This window comes from Plectropomus leopardus, chromosome 3 (genome assembly GCF_026936395.1).
Source record: "Plectropomus leopardus strain MGB_pleo_1.0 chromosome 3, ASM2693639v1, whole genome shotgun sequence".
Taxonomy (NCBI): Eukaryota; Metazoa; Chordata; class Actinopteri; order Perciformes; family Serranidae; genus Plectropomus; species Plectropomus leopardus.
The window spans coordinates 7865203-7884479 of NC_142178.1; the positions used below are offsets into that span (position 1 = coordinate 7865203).

Below are 19277 nucleotides of genomic sequence, written 5' to 3' on the forward strand. Positions count from 1 at the left end.
TAATACTGTAGCATCAGTGTCAGGTCCAAAGTTTCACTTATGCAGCAAAATATTTCAACTGCAAGATGGATTGGCACGGGCTTTTATGGTTCCCAGGTGATGTCTCTTTAAGCTTTTGGTGATTTTCTTCTTGTAGTATCATCAGCAGGTTTACATTTCACAGATCTCATCAATAGGTCAGATTTTTTTTTTTGCCCAGTACATTTGTATATTTATCTATGAAATAGTTTTACAATGAGCATTACAGTCTCAAAAAACTGCTAACTTTAGATTATGGTTGCACAATGTATTATACAGATGTTTAGATTTGACTGAATGAGTTTTTGCTTTTTTGGTACAGTGTGGATACAATCACCTTATAAGAAAAAGAAGTGGTAGAATGTATTTAAAAATTTTCATCATCATTCAAAAATCATATTGTGTTGACAACTTAGTAGTAAGGGCTGCACAGTACATCAGCTTTTTTCATCGTCATCACGCCAGTTTTTACAATGAATACATCAGGAGGGAATGTGATGTTGATTTTTTTTTAGTTAGTTGAAAAAAATCGGAAATATTCTTTTTGTGGCTTTTGTGTGCAGTTCTGTGTTCAATTTATTCAAGCAAAGAATGTTAGAAACTATAAGGCAATTTCTGAAGAAACAGCAGTTTGAATGCTGAAAAGGCTGAAAAGCTGACATGACACTGAATGGCTGGCTTTAGAAGAAAATAAAGCAGTAATAGTTGGAAAAGTGGGAAAGGATGTAATTTGCATGGATTTGATTGAAAGGTTGAATGACAGCAGTAATGTATAAAAGATGTGCAATATTTTGGATTTGTTTGAAAAGCTGATGCTACACTGCATTGCTGGCCTTAAAAGTTCAATAATGACTACAATATGTGGAAGATGTGGAACATGTTGAAATTTGAATGGAGTTTCTAGCTGAAAGTATGAATGAGTTCATTTTAAAAATGAATGAACAGTTTTCAATTTTGGAAAGTATGCACATTAATTTGTATGAGGAATTATCCAGGAAAAGGTTGTACATTTTTGAAACAATTACATTTATGGATGAAAAAGTCAGCAAGTCCTAACTGAGCTAAACATTTTGATTTTTGAAAGAAGTTTCTATGTTACAAAGATGTGGAAGGAGAGGATTGCCAAAAATAATGACGATAAAGGCAGTTTTCAACAGAGAAGAACATACATTGTAAATGCTCAAAGCATTCACACCTCATATTTTTAAATTCAACAAACTGTTACTGTATGTTAATAGTGTCAGCAGCAGAAAGGCAGAACTGTTGATACTTTGTATCAGCTTATTCATCGAAAGTAATATTCTTATTGGTATATTCAACAGCTTTATTGCACTTCATATATTGCAAATTTTCCTCATATTCTGTAACCTTACTATAGACTCTTATTAATCTATCTCTTGAGAATCTCCCAACTTTATGAAAGTGCAGTAGTGAATTGCTGACGTGGAGCTTCAACCTGTAAAACTAAAACAAGCAATTTTGTAATTTTTTTGCAAATAATTTGAGCAGCAGAAATGCGTAAAACAATAACATGATATCATCATTACACAAGATCTCTATATAAAGCTTAAGCATTGCCGACCTTTGGCTCTGTCTCTGAGGTCTGAGGTGATCATCACTGCTCTCACTTGGGAAAAAACCAAGAGCTGAGTGAGTCTCGGGTGATTTGCTGGTGATCATGAGCTCGTTCAGACAGGTGACGCACAGCTTTGAACATGGACTAAATGTCAGCTTCGTGATAATCACCCTGCCTCGGCGTCATGAATAAACAAGTATTTGCATCAAGATCGTTCCCAACGTTTACTGTAACGCCACGATTAGACATTTGCTTCTGTGTTTCTGCACACATGTGGTAGTGTCTGGTGTGTATATGTGTGTGCGTGGCCTCATTAAGTCCCTCTGAGGGGGTTTTCCTCTCCAGAGCATCACAAACACACATCTTCTTGAACCCTGAGCTGATGATTATATCCATCCTCTGTTCGATAACTCGTTAGCGTAAAGCATATGATTGACACAGGGAATAATGACTAAGATTGAAACAGCATGTGAGTAATTATAAAATGTTTGGCTCTGGTGGTGTAACAATATGCCTATGTATTTATTCAGCTGTGTGCCGTTCTTTCCAGGAGTGATACTCTTTAGCACATGAATTACACTCGCAGAATTTTTTTTTTTTATTCTCAATAACAACTCAGCAGTGTAGCCCCAGGTTTTCATCAAACCACGAGTGGTATGTCGCATGTGTGTGTGTTTCCAGGCCTATGTGAGATGTGACGATGTTCATTGTTCCTGAAAGCTACTGGTAGTTTCTAAATCAAGTCTTTTATGAAGTTCTGCTGCTCTGGGCAGACCATTAACATTTCATGTCACCCTGGCTCACTCTCTGTCTCACTCCTATGGGCATTAGACACAAGTTCCCTCTTTGAATAATCCCTGCTGCAGTCTGCAAAAGCAAACCACAGTGGCCATGCTTTGTTTATTGAGGTCTTAGACTTTTATGCCTCCGTGCCGGCGAGAGCCATTTGCCGAAGGCATTATGTTTTTGTGTCGTGAGTCTGTCCCATTTTTGTGAATGCAATGTCTTAAGAATGCCTTGAGGGAAATTCTTCAAATTTGGCACAGATGTTCACTTGGACTCGGTGAGGAACTGATTAGATTTGCTTGGTCATAGGTAAGGTCACTGATTATGATTTGGTAGTCATAGGTCAAGGTCACCGTGACCTTGCAACCATCTCATTCTTGTAAACACAGTATCTCAAAAGGATCTCAGTGAACTTCCTAGAATTTGGCACAAATGTTAATTTGGACACAATGATGAACTGATTGGAGTTTGGTGATCAAAGGTCAAGGTCACTGTAACCTCTTTTGTCTCATTATTGTGAAAATGATAGGTCAAGAGAAGCTTAAGGGATTTTTGTTAAATTTGGCAGTCATAGGTCAAGGTCACCAAGGGTGCAGGGCCTTGCACCCATCTCATTCTCGTGAACACAATATCTCAAAAAAAAAGAACCTGGAGGGAATTTCATCAAATTTGGCAGAAATGTTAACTTGGACTCAACGATGAACTTATTAGAATTTTGTGGTCAAGGAGACAGGTCACTGTGACCTTGCATCTGTTTCATTCTTATGAAGGCATTACCTCAAGAAAGCCTTGTGGAAGTTTCCTCAAATTGGGCACAAACCTCCACCTGGACTTGAGAAAAAAACTGATTAGAATTTAATGGTCAAAAGTCACTTTGACAACACAAAACATGTATTTGGCCAAAACTTGAGAATTCAGTCACTAATTAGGACAAAATTCCAAACAAATATCTTAATAGGATAAATGATCCAAAGGTCAACTTCACTGTGACATCATAACGTTCTGCAAAAAACACTTTTCTGGCCATTACATCAATGTCATAATTCAGGAACAGAAGGGGAGACATTTGGTCAGATGCTGAATTGGTGACACTAATTTTGAAACTGTGCTGACTGTATAGATCATCAGTGCTGCTGGGGGATATGGGTGTGAAGCATCTACATTTTCACAGTCATGGATGTAAACTGTTGGTGCAACTTGACTGGTTGTCAGAGGCATACAAACACAAGGCCGTAGTAGTTTTTTTTCTTCTGTTTTGCATTTTTAAGTTTAAAAAGTTGACAAAAAGCTATTAACCTTAACCAGGAGCTCAACCTTTTGCAAATGAACTTTGAATTCTTGTTTAATGTTCCTTTTGACAAAATGATTTTCATTATGGAGGTAGAGATTTAAAAAAAAAAAATCAAAGTTGAGCCGTGGGGGTAAAATTTTCTCATAAGTTTCATCACTTTGCCAGACTTAACAGTCTCTTTCTCTCACTACGTCCTCACTCTCTTAACATTCACCACTCACTTGTCAGTTCTGAAGCGCAGCTTGCCTTAAGTATCGGGATTCGGCGTGTAAGCTCATCTCATTATCCCCCGTTTGCGTGCGGACGCGCCCGTGTGTGTGTTTGTGTGCGCTTCATGTATGAGTGTATAACTGACTGTGAGAGTGTTGAGTGAGTGATGGGTGTGTAAGCCCCCCTCTCTCGCGCTCTGTTTGAAATAAAGCGACAGATAATCGCAGGGCTCTGGCGAAGCGAGCTCATCTGAGCGCCAATCGATACGGGTGCCATAGCTTCAAAGCAACCCTTCAAAGAGGAGAGAAATAGCCATATGCTCTACGTGCTTGGTGTGTGTGTGTGCACGCGCATGTGTGCGTGCGAATGTGTGTGAGAGAGGGATGGCGAGAGAGAGAGCCAGAGAAATTGTGTGGAGAGAGAGAGAGAGGGAGAGAGAGATTGGTAGTGAGAGCACAAAAGGAGGAGAGAGACAGAGTCAGGGAATCTCTCTATGCAGATGAAAACAGTTTTCATTTGGTTGCAAACATTATCATATCACAGTTGACATGCGAAGTGCTTGTGATGCAACTGATGTCGCTATTTAAATTGGACAAAATCATTGTTTCGTTAGCTGGTAATCTCCTGATATTATGGCTCTGTCATCTTTTATTCAGTAAACCGGCAGCAGCTGTGGCCTTTGTTGAGAAAATGGGCTGGGAGGGGAGACACACACACACACACACACACACACACACTGTCTCACCACGCACATCCACACTGACAAAGAGAGTTTAAAGAGCGGGAGATAGGATGTGTGTGGTGTGAGTGAAGCAGAGAATAGACTCCACGGTGTACGGAGAGGCAGTGGGAACGAAATGCGCGCGGGAAGGGATGGAGCGCGAGGACGGGAGAATGACAGCAGTGAGAAAGGGAAAGGAAGGTGTACGGGGACGTGTTTGTATGTGAGACTGAGAGAGGGAGAGAGTTCCCTGAAAACATGCTGTGTTTAGCGGTGCCATCTCACCTTCCTCTAAGTGAAAATGAGAATGTATTTTTGACTCGTCTGTGTTAAAAAAAAAAAAAAAAAAACTTGTCCAGAAGTTTGCACGCGAGTGTGACAGAATGTTTGTTTCTTTGTGCGCGCAAACATGTAATTGTATGAAGTGTGATTGCGGCCATGTTGTGAGAGAGAGAGAGAGGTGCACGTGTGTGTGTCAGCAGGTTTAATTAGCCGAGACAAGCAGGTGTAAAACAGTAATTAATGACACAACTGACTGACTTCATTATGTCCACTTTTTCCAGCGCTGGATGAGCAAACACACATTCAAACACATTTTGCATTTGCAGCTCTTTGCAGAGTGTCTATGTGCATGTGTGTGTTAACATTGGTGAGTACACATTAAAGCGGAAATACGCCAATTTTCATATCATTTATACATGTTAGACATATGATCTAAGACAGTCCAAATACATAACTAAACATAGACAGCTCTCCCTAATCCAAAAACTAGAGTGCTAAAACTCCACTTTGCGATGTCATAGGGTAAAAAACTGGAGCTGCTCTGTTGACAATGAATTGGAAAAAATGTTCATTGAAACTAAGAAAAGCCAGGTCCTCCTGCAGGAAATGCTGAGCACTTTTTTTCTGCATTCTGGTGAAGTTTTATGAGCTAATTTATGGTGAAAATGTTTTTATTTATGTAAAGAAAAACATAAAATTCAGGTGACATATGGATGACAAATCCAAATATAAAAGAAAGGATAAAGGAATCTAATGTAGTAAGACTCTTTGGCATGTTGTTATTGCTTTCAAATATTTATTCTCCTATTGATCACTATGTTTTCTCTGTGTAGTCAAAACACATATGTAGGCATAGTTATTTTTCCGTCATCAGGGTTTCCAACGCATTTATTTATTTGTGGCAGCCCCCCATGGTTAAAACTGTAACTCATAATCCATTTCCTGAACCCACTTGGTAGTATTCTCTGTTCAACAAAGAGTTGAAAGCATACAGAATTACCATTCCTTGAGCCTTTTCTCAAGAGCACCATCAACCATAGTTGGCTCAGAAAATAACAAAATTGATTCACAAGGCTTTATTTGGCTATCACTAGTTAAAACATCTACCACAACGTATTGATTTTCTTTTTTTTTTTGGTGGAACCATTCATTAGGAGCACTATTAGGATAAACACCATTTGGCTATTCATTGCAGTACACTCTTAGAGAGCAGAGCATACTCTGGGCACAGATGGAGCAGCAAAATGCCAGACATAGTGAAAGTAGAACTTTGTTTACTTCTTTAACTGCACAAGGTCTAAAACTTTGCTGTCACTCATCTCTGCAGCAGCTGCTCCTCTCATCTATTGATCTGATCTGATCTGATCTGATCAGTTGTGATTGGAAAGTCTGACCAGTTTCCTCCCCCTGCAAGTTAAACTCCACAAACTGCTGCAGAAACAAAGATCTCAAAGTTTGACCAGCACTGTGTTCACACATTTTGAGGAGTCACAGACAAAAAAACATAATTTATGCTTATGTTCAACATCTGAGTGGTCAAGAGTAAAGTAAGATTTGAGGAAAAATATGTAATATTGTGAAAATAAACTCGTGATATATTGGAAATTAATCTGTGTTATTTCAAGAAAAAAAAACATCAACAGTACCTGCCCCCATAGTCCGCCATGTGTTATATAATTACTCTGTGCTCTAGTTTCCCCTCCAGACCGTCTGACAGACACAGAACCATGTGTGGGACTCTCTCTGCAGCTTTACCCTGCTCTTCATCTGAGGTGGAAAACTGAAACCAAATGAAAACACGTTTGATCAGCCATAATGCGTGATCGTCCGGTATTGAAAAATAAAATGCACTGTCCCTTACTAAATAAATAGGGGATGCGATTTGTGCCGTATTTTCATACACAGTCCAAGAGGCTACCTCTGGGGCTGAAAAATGAAGCCAAGGCCAAGTGCCAAAAACTGCAGTTATTTAAACAGCCACCTGCGGCTGGCTCCAAAAGACAGTCATTCCCCTTAAACAGCCATGTTAAAATGCCCAACTTTACAGCAGAAATAAATATGTTTACAGCGTGGTACAAGAAAGGGATTTGGTCTCTGTGGCTTATTTCAACATTCATGACAACTGGGGTTAATTTTTATGTAACTCACCTGTTTGCATTTTTTAAGTTCTAAAGTTATGCATATTTAAAGGCAGACTACTTTGAGTGATGAGCAATGGCCCCGACACTCGACAGAAACAAAATTAAACTGTTTTGGTCACTGTTGCTAGTGATTTTAGTTGAATTAGTCAGTCTGATGTCCCAATAATCACAAGATCTGGTTTGGTCAAAATAAATAATTAATTTGCCAAGTTAGATGTAAAAAATCATGCTGCTAATCTTCATGGTCTGTCTCAGCTGGCCGTTGGCCGTTTACAGTCCTGCAACAGTGGGGTGTCACCAGTGTTTAATTTGTAAGTTGGAGGTCCTGGGCTGTTTTTGCGGCTTGTTGGTGGTGGGGGTGTGTGTCACTGCATTGGTACTAGCTGTTACAACTAAACAGAGCAATATTTATGTAGATTTATTAATCCAAGTATTCCGTTCACTCAAAATCAGCAGGATGAAATGCAGGGAAACAGCTGTTAACAGTTTGTAGCGCTTGATTTCTCTCTTAACTTCGTTTTTTCCGCCTCAGCCAGGGTTTTACATTTGGGGAAATTTAGGAATTAGGGCTAAATTTTATATTTAGAATCACGAAAAACAAGCAGACTAAATGATGTCTTTTTATCTGTAACTCCATTCTGTTTCAGTACCATGGACAGTGACGCACCCACACTCACCATCTAACAGCAAAAACGCCCACTTGCCTGTGGAGCTTACAGTAATCATACACTAAAAATATATAGACACCAAAAAAACTTAAAGGCATTCTTGCATTAATTATATTATTGCCGTCCTCAAAATGTATAAGCAATATAGACACAGCAGAGAATAACAATGAAAATTCCTCCCTACCTTCATGCTTATTTGACGAAAAAAGCCCATAAAACATTTGCTGGTTTGAGGAAATTCAACAATCTTGATTGTCTTCCCGCCATTTTACTAGTTTCCTCCTTGCCACTGAGGGCAGACCAGTTTAATTCAAACTGCAGTTTGAAATCACATCAGCTCACGTGACATGCACAAAATTCCCAAAATGTGCGCTGTGTGACCTAAAGTACCTCTTCTCTCTCTTTCCCTCTCTCTCTCTCTCTCTCTCTCCTTTAAAATCCAATTTAGGTAGTTTTTGTGCAACTTCAATGGGAAATAAAGACTAACAAGACAGAGAACATTAAATATTAAAAAAAATAGCCTTCCATATTTCTAAAGTGATACAGGAGGTGCTGGATCTAACGTGGGAGGTGCCAGATCCTGTTCCGGCAGGACCCAGCACAAATGAAGTCCTGGGTGTTACAGTGTCTTTCAGCTCAGCTGCCTGCTCACCAGTAGAGACCAGAGGAGACTGAGCTCTGGTGGTGCGTGCTGTGCACTACATACAGTAAATTTCATAGAAAGGGGAGCGCCTGTATTTATGACAGTATTGAATAACATACCTTCAGGATTTGTATACACACCCACTGTATACAGTCATACAGTGATACGACCCATGCCTAGTAGCTATGTCCATTGTTTTACAGTTTATGGCACAGACCTGTTAGGATGACGAAAATACAAACAAGTTTGCTCAAATATTGGTGGGGACATGTCCTGAATGTCCATATGCAAACCTCTGCCCGTGGCGTGAGAGTGTGTTTCACATGCTTTACTACAAAATAGTAGACCGACAGCGAATAGAGTGAGTGGACACAATCATCACACACGCCGCTGTTCGGCCACTCAAACACTCATTTAGTTTGCAAATGGACTCATTACTAATGAATCACAAGCTGCTTTAGAGCAGGCTGAGCACACAGTAATGGTTTGGCCATTCTCCAGAATACACACATACACGCACACACAATGACAGAGATTGAGAGCGAGTGTCCAACAGCCCCAATTACCTTCACATCCAATGTAAGAGAACAACCTAGAGAGCTAATTACAAGTCCCACACATGTAGATGGCAAAACACACACACACACACACACACACACACACACACACACTCAGGCAGAAAATATGTCACCAGTAATAGCATTCTTCTTGTTTTTGTCTGTGATTGTTAGTGTTTACAACAAGCTCATTATGGGAAATATGGCGGTGTCACTGTATTATTACCATAAGTCATGATTACAACCCCCGAGCCCAACCGTCCTTTATTGAATCGTCAATAAGGCAGTGTAATTGAGTAATTCCAGTTTTAGCCAGATTGATTTACACTTCAGCACTCTGACGGGGGTTGAATGAGATCAAACGATATTAGATGGCTCCAAATGCGCCATGTTGTCATTCAGTAAGTGGAATAAATATGTTTTTTATTTATCATTCAAGTACTATCAATCCTGTTCCTCATGGTGGTTTGCCAAGACATAAATAGTGCTGATTCTCTCCGTCTCTCTCTGGTGAGTGAGTGAGTGAGTGAGATGGCAGTGATTGGACGGAGTAATTGGACCTAATGAATATGTCAACTGCTTGTTTCTTTCGCTCTCCATTAAACACAACTGGATTAGATTTACTGTGCTTACTCTAACAACTTAAAGGCTCCATCAGTAGGCTACTTTCCACATGCACGCACTCACTCTCACACACACACACACACACACACATATCGACACACAGATTGGCTTAGCTCAGTAGATCAATGGCCTCTTGGTCAATGTCTCCTTTGGGAGGGTAATCTATCTGCTCCTCACTAATGAAACACTCTGATCGCTCTTTGTGTGTGTGTGTGTGAGTGTGTGTGTGGGGGTTTTAATGTCTTATGCATTCATGGGTGTCAGATTGTGTCTAGAGTGTATGGATATGGTGTCATGTTGTTTGTTCTTGGGTTAATTACAGACTTTACATATCATATTTTGTAAGCCAAACGTGCACACACCATAGATAACTGTATGTGTGTGTGTGTGTGTGTAACCTTGACACCTCATTATTCAATATCATGTTGATAATACTGAAATAACATCTTTACCTAGTATTAAAAGATTCACAATACTGGTGGTGACACAGATGTGCAAGTTTGTCTCATTTTGCAGCCCCCTTTTTTTTAAATACACATTTTTAACTTTTTGTAGTTCCAACACATTTTCTGTCAGCACCTTTTTCAAAAATAGTTTTACCAAAGTATTTTTATACTTAAGACCAGATTTTCTTTGATAAGTGAGAAAGTTGGTGCTGTTTTATCTATTTGGGAATCAAAAAATGTCATGATAAAATACCAAAAAAGAGTGTGTGCAGTCCAGAATGTTCACACAAAGGCAAAAATTATTCACTTCTAATTCACTTCTTTCCTCACAATGCTAGCAAAAAGCAGAAATATGGAACTTTTTTATTAGTTGTAGCTAATAAAACAGAGGACAATCAAAAGCATGTGCACCATGATCCACACATACCTCACTGCCCCACAAACATGTATTTTTTTCAGTTTGTGCTGTGCCAAGTTACGTCCACAAAAATACAGAGCAATTTGAAAATACACATAACTTACTCTGTAAACATGTATTTCAATTTCAGATGAAAATATCATAGGTTTTACAAATTGAATATTTTTCCACAAACATACATGTAATGTCAAATTTAAGCATTTTTGGACCTATTTGTATATGTAACTGGTTTTGCACATTTGTGGATCGCTTGAATTCACTATTTTTCAGACCATAAATAAAACAAGATCAGCTAGCTAGAGTGAGAGCTGATGGCAGCTGTGGAGACTGACTGTCAGTTAGTGGCTGTAGCAACTTGAAATCAGCCGGTGCAAACCCCAGAGCTGCAAATGTCAGCTCTAGTCTTTGTAACGGCAGCAACAGAAAGTTTGCTAATCCGGGGAGAACCGGTGCAACCTGGAATCTTACACAACATATATCAAAAATACATGCAGTGTTTACATGCAATCTATGTGTAGCAGGGAGGTTGGGGGATGCCAGCAAATGTCATGATTTTGTGTGTGTCCTTTTTTTAATCATTTTGTGCCGCCTCTCCAAATTTTTGCTGGTCCGTGAATTCAGCACAGTCCAAACTCTAGTTATAAACAGCAGGTTAAGTCGTGGTTTGGATAGTTGATCAGCACTGATCAGATTAATGGATGAGAGGAGAAGCAGAGTACAGAGTGAGCGAATGCAAACTTTTAGACCCAGTAAAATAAACGGTTAAGTTTCCAGTTCACTGTGCCTAGTGCTCTGCAGCTCTGTGACAACAGCACACTCTGCTATGCAATGATTAACAGCACAGTATATACTTCAATAGCACTAGAAAATCTATTTGTGGTGGCAGATGTTTTAATTGTGGTGGCCCGCAACAAATAAATGGATGTGTGGGAAACCTAGACATGTTTCTGGATCATGATACACATTTGTGGATTGTCTTCTGTCGAATAAAGTAAGTAAGTCCAATGAATGCTTACTTTCTTGGCCAGGTCTCCCTTGAAAAAGAGATTCCTAACCTCAATGGGACCAACCTTGTTAAATAAAGGTTAAATAAAATAAAATAAAATAAATAAAAACTTTAATATCCTGGTGGCCTGATGATTTAGACGCACAAATGTCAATTATCAGTTTCAATGCGGGCCATAGACCTATGCCATACATTACTTTATCTCTTACCATTTTTTCTCTCTTCTGTCACAGTATATTCATAAGCCTAAAAATAAGTAAATGAAAACTTATCAGGAAATTATTGTGCCCACTTTAATACAGTGGAGCAGAGTGGGCTCCTTCCTGTGTCTGTTGGCGGTCATTGCAATTATGTAATAAAAACAAAAAACCTAGTATGTCATGAGCATTTGTGACTCAAATAAGGTATAAACACTTGTATCTACTATCGCTCCATCCCTAGTGTGTACACGTGCTGTATGTTTAAATTGCTTTATTACAGCTTTTATAGAGAATCTATTTATCTCTGGTTGCTCCTCAGAGACTAATTGAAACTACTGTACCACCATGCGCTGTTTATCAGCTCATACTTACAGTTTTAAGACTTAAATACTTTTGTGTATTCAAGTTATGTTTAGAGGAAAATATCAAAATAGTGCCTGCGTTCTATTTTGGCTATGTTTTCAGTGGGGCTGTCTGTATTAATCGGCATGAGATTAAAGTCCGTAATTAACGTGTTAATTTTAAAAAATATGTTGAAACATTAATAGCTGGCCAACATTTCTGTTTGAGGTTGTACCGGGCTGAATTTTAAAGCTATATGATACTGGTATCAAATAAAAATAGAAGACTTAAGGAATCTGGTGGTACCAATCATGTCATGGTAGCTTTTCAGTAGGCAAGTGGAATACAGCTCCAAAGTTGAGCTAAATTTTGGGGAAAAACAACATGGCCCATGAGTCTCCCTTTTACAGACAAACCCACCTTATGCTAGACCCATGCAGTTTTTTCTGTCTGTTTATTCCTAATCAAGAAAATCTGGTAAGACCTGCTTCACCTTGTCAATATGGACTTCATAACAGTTTTGTAATGCAGAATAATGGAATTGAAAACATGATTAAAAATGCAGTTCATTGCAATTAACTATGGAAATTCTGGGATTAATCGCGATTAAAAATGTAAGTGTTTGACAGCTTTAGTTTTCAGAAACCAATTAGAGTGAGCAGTGTTTCTTCAGGGGAGCTCCACCTTTACAATATGTCTTACAGCATTAACCCTTTGAAACCTGAAGAATTTTGCTTGATCTTTTAAAAAAATAAGGAAAGAGGGCAATGAGCAATTTAAGAATTTATAATAATAATAATAATAATAATAATAATAATATATTAATAATAATAAAAAGGTTATAAGAAGTTTGTGTGAAATTTGCAAAAAAAAAAAAAAGTGAAAGACAGGAAATGAAAATTAAAAAAAACATTGTTATACTTTTGTTGTGGCCTAATTTTAAACTTCGAATTATAAATATATATTTTTCCGCTAATTATTTGATTTGTATTAAATCTTTTAAAATGGAACAGATAGAAAAGACAGTAATATTTGGTCAATCCATTACAGATGAAACAAAAGAGTAAGTAGTAGGAAAACTTGGAACAATGCAAAACCAAGCCAGGACAAATATTACAAATTAAAACCAGCACTCAGACCAAGACCAGAAGGACATTTTTTTAATAAGCTAAAAATATAAAAATGTGTTGTATAAAGTAATATAAAATATTGAAACATAATATGATGTTTTTTTTAGTCAGACAATCGCCTGTCACATCACAATTGAATGTCCCTAAAATCCATACAAAATCAATCATCTCTTGTATATGCTGCATCGTGCAAAATTTCCTCAGGGAGCCTTTATTATGCACCTGATTACGGCGCACATTTTCAAACCTTTTCTCCTGGAAGACGTCTATAATGTTGCACAGTTGTTGATATGAAAAGTGACAAGAAAAGTTGTGCAAAGGTTGCAAAAAGAGAGAGGGAAAGAGTTCAAACCTTGGCTGCTTCCTCACCTTCACATAATCGCAATGTGAATTTTGGTTTTTGAAAGTAACCGAAATAGTTGGACTGGCACGGCCTAATGTGACATTAAGAAGGTGTTTGGGGAGGGGGTTTCAGAAGCGATTTACCCTCAAACAAGCACTTCAGACAAAGCAAACTTGCCCAAGGCCGCATGTATTGCAGCCAGGTGGAGCGTAGCAGTGTGAAGTACAGTAGGTCACTCATTGGCAATGGAAGACAGAGAAGAACAGCACCCAACAAACCAGTACCATCTCCCCCCTTCCTGTTTCGCTCTACTGGGGTCCGCTAAAGTGTGGAGCTGCAGAGGAAAGGAATAAATATTGTACAAGTTCCAGAGACTCAGCAAATCCATGAGGGCTATTTCTAGAATTTTTCTTTCTTTGTTTATTTAAACTCTGCAAGTTCTCTCTTAAATAGCCCCCTCAAAATCACATTAAAGAGCGGTCTCTTTTGTGATTTGTTTTTAAATGATGCAACTGTCAAATGGTATTCAGTGCTGCACTAACTGCTTCTCTTTGCTTCCTGGTGTAGATCTACTCCACATTCTCAGTCAAAGCTGTCAAAACCCACCTGCACTGGAAAAATTAAGATCACAATCATTTCATGTATTTTTATTTTGGAATAAATCAGTGATCTCGCAGCCGGGTTGTAATTTTGTGATGATTTTCTGAAATTAATCTCCAAACTGAGCTCACTTCATTTGCATTTGTTGAATTTGTTTGTGTGACGGCTGTAATTTCACACCTTCACATCAGGAAATGTTGAATTTATTTTTGGGGTGTCTAAATCTGTGGACAGTGGTGGGTAAACAAAAACAGTGCTCAAGTAAAAGTATTTTTAATTATACTGATGCAATTCATTACATCATAGTTTTATGTCCAACCAGGTCCTCAACAGGTAATAACAAATGTGGAACATGTTAATTGTCATTAAAGTGCCATGTCCAGAACTAGTGAATTGACAAAATGCATGTTGTTGATATTACTTGTGTAACGACCCATCGATCTACATTGATATATCAATCAAGTGAGCAACATATCATTGATGCAGAGTGTAAACATGGATCCTTATCAACCTCGCTGTGCTTTATTTTGAAATTCTGTGTCAGGGTCACAAATTCTTGTGCACTATAATCACACAGCGTCAGGCAGATGATGGGAAGCAGCCAAGAGAGAGACGATTAGGATAAAACTATTTACTTGGGCATAAATTATCAGTTTGTTTTTGAATAAACTGGGGATTAACAGACATAGCACTGATCATATGTAAAAAATATGTATATATATATATAAAAAAAAGCGTAATGAGGAAACAGGCAGTACAGGCCGGACATCTCACTGTACTCACTTTGTGCGGCAGCAACATTAGCTACCCAGTTTCAACAATATTAGACTTAAAAAAAAAAACAAAAAACATGCATGCAGGGAGAAATTCATCCGTACTCTTCTGTCAGAAGTTGCAGCAACTTAAACCAGCGGTGAGTAAAAGGAAGTAAAAAGTGAAAATAAATGGAAACTAGTTAAGTTATGAGTCGAGGAAAAGTCTGCTAACTGCTAAGCTAACTTACGCAATGTAAAATGCCATAGCCCTATGCTAATAACATTACCATGTTGTATATGTGGGGGAAACGTGACTTTGGCAGCTTCCTGTGTAACTGACATGTAATAACTGAGCATATGATATCTTCTCATATCGATGGCCAGCCCCTAAATCTAATTGAAATCGTATCGTGGCAAACTGTGTGATATCCTAAAGTTGGCCAAAACTATGAATATAATATTGTATCCTAATGAAACCAGTGATTTACATCCCTAGTTGATAACAGATTCTTAAAGGACAAGATGTCCACCACTTTAGGTTGAAAGAATTGTGGATAAATTCACTTTGGCACTGTCCTGGCAGGAAACACAGCAATATCTCTGTAAAAAAAGGAGGGAAATGCAGCAATGTTAGTTAAAAAAAAAACAAAACAACAACCTGCTTCTGTGGTTTGATCCGGGCAGGATACACAGTACCAGTTACAGTGGTAAAAAAGCACAGCCCCTTTTTGTGGCACTTTCTTGGCAGGAAATACAGCAATGTCTCAGTTAAAAATGATCGCTTTTTTTGTGGCAGAATCCTGGCAGAAAATGCAGTGATGTCTCAGTAAAAAAAGTACCACTTTTGTGGCATTATCCCTGTAGGATATGCAAGGATGTCTCTTTAAAAAAATGCTTTTGGTGGTACTCTCCTGCCTGAAAATGTAGCTATGTCATGGTAAAAAACAAATGCTTTTCATCATGCTGTCCCGGCAGGAAACAGCAGTGTCTTTGTAAAAAATATACTCTTTTTTTTTTTTGCACTATCCTGGCAATAAATGCAGCAATGTCTCTTTAAAGAACATTTCATATTATGGCATTATCCTCGGAAGATATGCAGGGATGTCTCTCTAAAGAAAATGCCTTTCGTGGCACAATTCCACCTGAAAACGCAGCAATATCTCAGTAAAAAACAACCATTTGTTCCACTATCCCTGTTGGAATCACAGCAACAGGTCACTAAAAAACAATCAAATGCACAATCTTTGTGCATAAAAAGCTGCTGGAAAAATAGAAATGACTCACTAAAACGCAACTGGTTTTGTTTGTAGTTTTCAAACCGTGGTTTGCAGCTCAGCAGGTGTCTTGCCCGAGTCGTACCATTCCCTCCACCTCTCGATTACAAAATCAGCTTATTCACTACACCACTTTAGAAAAGTTGATATAATAGGTATAAAATGTATAATAATATAATAATATATTATATAATATAAAATATAACATGGCTGTGGTTTGTGGAAACATACATGCCAACATTTTCTTATGGCAACTGGGTTGGGGATGTGCACGTCTCTTCTGAGGGAGAAAGAGGCGTTTCATCTTCTGTCATGATCTTAAGCTTTAGTCAGTTGACCTATCGCTAAGCCTTTCCCTCGAACGCCATGAGCTTATCACATTTTGTCTAGCTACACAATGCACTCGGACATCCTGCTGGTAGACCTTCATAGAAAAGCATCAGAATTTTGATTCCTGCCTTTTTATTTAAATAATGCAGTTCTAACTTATGGGATAAATGGTACAAATCACTGTGAGTCTGTCCAAACACAAAATAATAATTTTAATAAGGATGTATACATTTGTTCTATGGTAAGGCAACATAGTGTTAACAACATTTGCTTCAAAGCCACAAGTATATATAACCTCACAATTTATGCCAGCAACATCGTGTATAACGTCACCTTACAGCAAATTTTGCTCGCTAACGTTAGCTTAAGTTAGCTAATAGCTGCTAATGGCAACTTCCGCTTCGTAACGTTAGCTCGTCATGCCGTCTGTTCAACTTAGTGTTAGTATTTTTGTTCTTTGGCAATTGGAAAGCAAAAGAACAAAGAGAAAAAAGGGTGGCTAACTCTAACACCGCGGCATAGTGATGACCTTTTTGATCGTTTCTGTGGCATAAAAGGAGCTTCTGCCTCTAAAAGTTCTGTATAACATCTTTGGAGAGGTCTTTTACATTGACAGCTGCCGTTGTTAGTTTAGCTGCGCGTCAGTTGTTTGTCTGAGTGAGCTTTTAGCGATAGGTCAATTCAAGGGCCATCGTGGCTCCTTCTGCAGTGCAATAATTGACAAGTAGTGTGGAGTAAGATTTAAAAGAATTCAGCAAGACAACTACTATTTCAGAAGTATGTATTTTGCAAGAATGTGCTTGTAACGTAGAAAATGTAATGTAGTACTACCCGTCACTGTCTGTGGAGGATTGACATGGGAATTATATTTTAGGAATTTGAATCTGTGTAATCGTAGAATAGTCTGTGGAACAAAGGGATCCCTGAAGCCTGATAATAGTGATAGTAATACTTCTATGAGCAAAGAGGGAAAGACATTGCAGATAAATGCACAACAGCCCTGCTTGTAAGATGAAATCCACTCGAGCACTTTGAAATCTCTCTTGTTTTACCTCACACATTTCTCCTGTGAAGTGTCTTGGAAAGTTGTTGTTCTGCAACTGCACCCTATGGTAATCTAATTTCAATCTTTTCTTCTCTCTCTCCTTCCTGCTCGTTCCTCCTTCCCTTCTCCCTCCCCCCCCCCCCATTTCGCTCCTTCTCTTTGCAGTTTGACGTGTTCAAGTGCTTCTTAAGGTAAGAGAGAGTCTCATTTTGTGTTTTCCTTCTCTTGTACTTTCTTCCTCTGATTTTCTACCCATAAAACACAGCACGCCATCAGCACTTGGCACAGTGTGTGTATCACGAAACAATCTGCGTCCTCAAAATTTATTTGGCTCAGGATCCTGCTTGCTGAAACACAATATCATTGTGTTAAGATAACAAAGAGACACTCTGGGTAACACTCCCACTGCACTCCTCGGGTAAAGCCATGATCAGGAACGCACAGGACTGAATCTGCTGCCAACAGGACACTAATATAGAGATAATACAGCATGTGTGATACATATACTCCTTTCTATTAGTTGTTTAATGCTTTTAATCAATAGGAGATATCATAAGCATTGTGCAGTTATTCCGCAGTACACACAAAGAGTAATAATATACAGTAAATCCTCTTCCAAGCTGTCTTGCAACTGAATCTGCCTGTCACATGCTGTTAGTCATAACTGGGTCTGTCTGCAAAAAAACCTGCCTTATAGTTTTTTAAAAGGCAAGGCCACTGTTATTGTTTATTTATGGGTTTCAGGTTTCAGCCTTAGTATATCTCAAACTTATTACTTCCAGACTGGGGTGCTGTGTAATAATGTCAGCAGACTCACAATACTTCTCAAAAGAAAATTAAATGTGCAACAGTGCCATACAACTGGGCCTGACCTTGTGGTTGGGCATACAGGGTGAGTGTAATATTAGTGTGAGCATGGGCAACCACGTGGTGCACATGAAGGGCTTTTCATTTTTTTAATATCAGTGAAAAAGTTGTCTCTTCAAATGTCTTTTGCTTTTAAATGGCTTCATTTTAGAGCTCAGTGGTTTGAGTTTATTTAATGTGCTGTGAAGAACATTAAATAACCTCTATTTGGTATCGTTTTCTCTATGGATTCTCAAAATCCAGCAGAACTGTAATTTAGGATTACTGTTTACAGTCAATTTGTATGATTGTAGATGACAAAAATAAAAAAAACAACAATTAAACATTGTAGTTAAAGGCTCATTTTTTGATAAAAATAAATATTATCAAAAATTACAATTCAAGTTTTAAAGGCCCTACACACCCAAGATACATGAAGCACCAAAAGTGATAAAATATTCTAATTGTCTAGACAAATTTATCTGCATGCACCAAAAAGCTATTGTTAAATCATTAAATTTGAATGTAAAATAAATAAAAAATGAACCTCCAATTAACTGTCAAAAACACGTTTTAATTGATTCATTAAGTTTGTTGGAATTATGGCAAGGTGTCTTTTTTAAAGCTGTGGACAACTTAGGTAACTAAGAAGGTAAAACCTTTTGTTTATGCTGCATTTGGCTGAATTTTTAGAGCCCTTTGTATTGTGCACTAAGCACTTTATTCTGCACAGCTTCTCACCTTCCAAAATACCTAATTAAGCCTAAAATATTATCTGTTATTCAGAAGGTGTAACATCCAGTAGCAAGGAGATAAATCTAGCAAGTAGGAGATAAACGTTCTGATTTTTGGCCATCATCGACTACCTTTTGGCCTCACAGAACTTCTGTATTGAAAGGAAAAATAAGAAAGAAAAGAGATTTTGTCATATATTGTCGTATACAGAAACTGTATTTCTTTATTAAATGTAGTTATTTAACTGAAATTATTATTTGTATCACAGTTGTCTGAGTCGTAACAATTAT

The 19277-nt window shown here is 38.1% G+C and overlaps 1 protein-coding gene across 1 annotated transcript in view; it reads left to right on the plus strand.

Moving 5' to 3' along the window:
* Positions 1-19277, plus strand: part of ptprdb (protein tyrosine phosphatase receptor type Db) — a 243414-nt gene that overhangs the window by 34812 nt on the left and 189325 nt on the right. The window contains exon 5 of the mRNA XM_088075462.1: positions 17572-17597. The gene's annotated coding sequence lies outside the window, so the exon portion shown is untranslated. The remainder of the gene's footprint in view (positions 1-17571; positions 17598-19277) is intronic.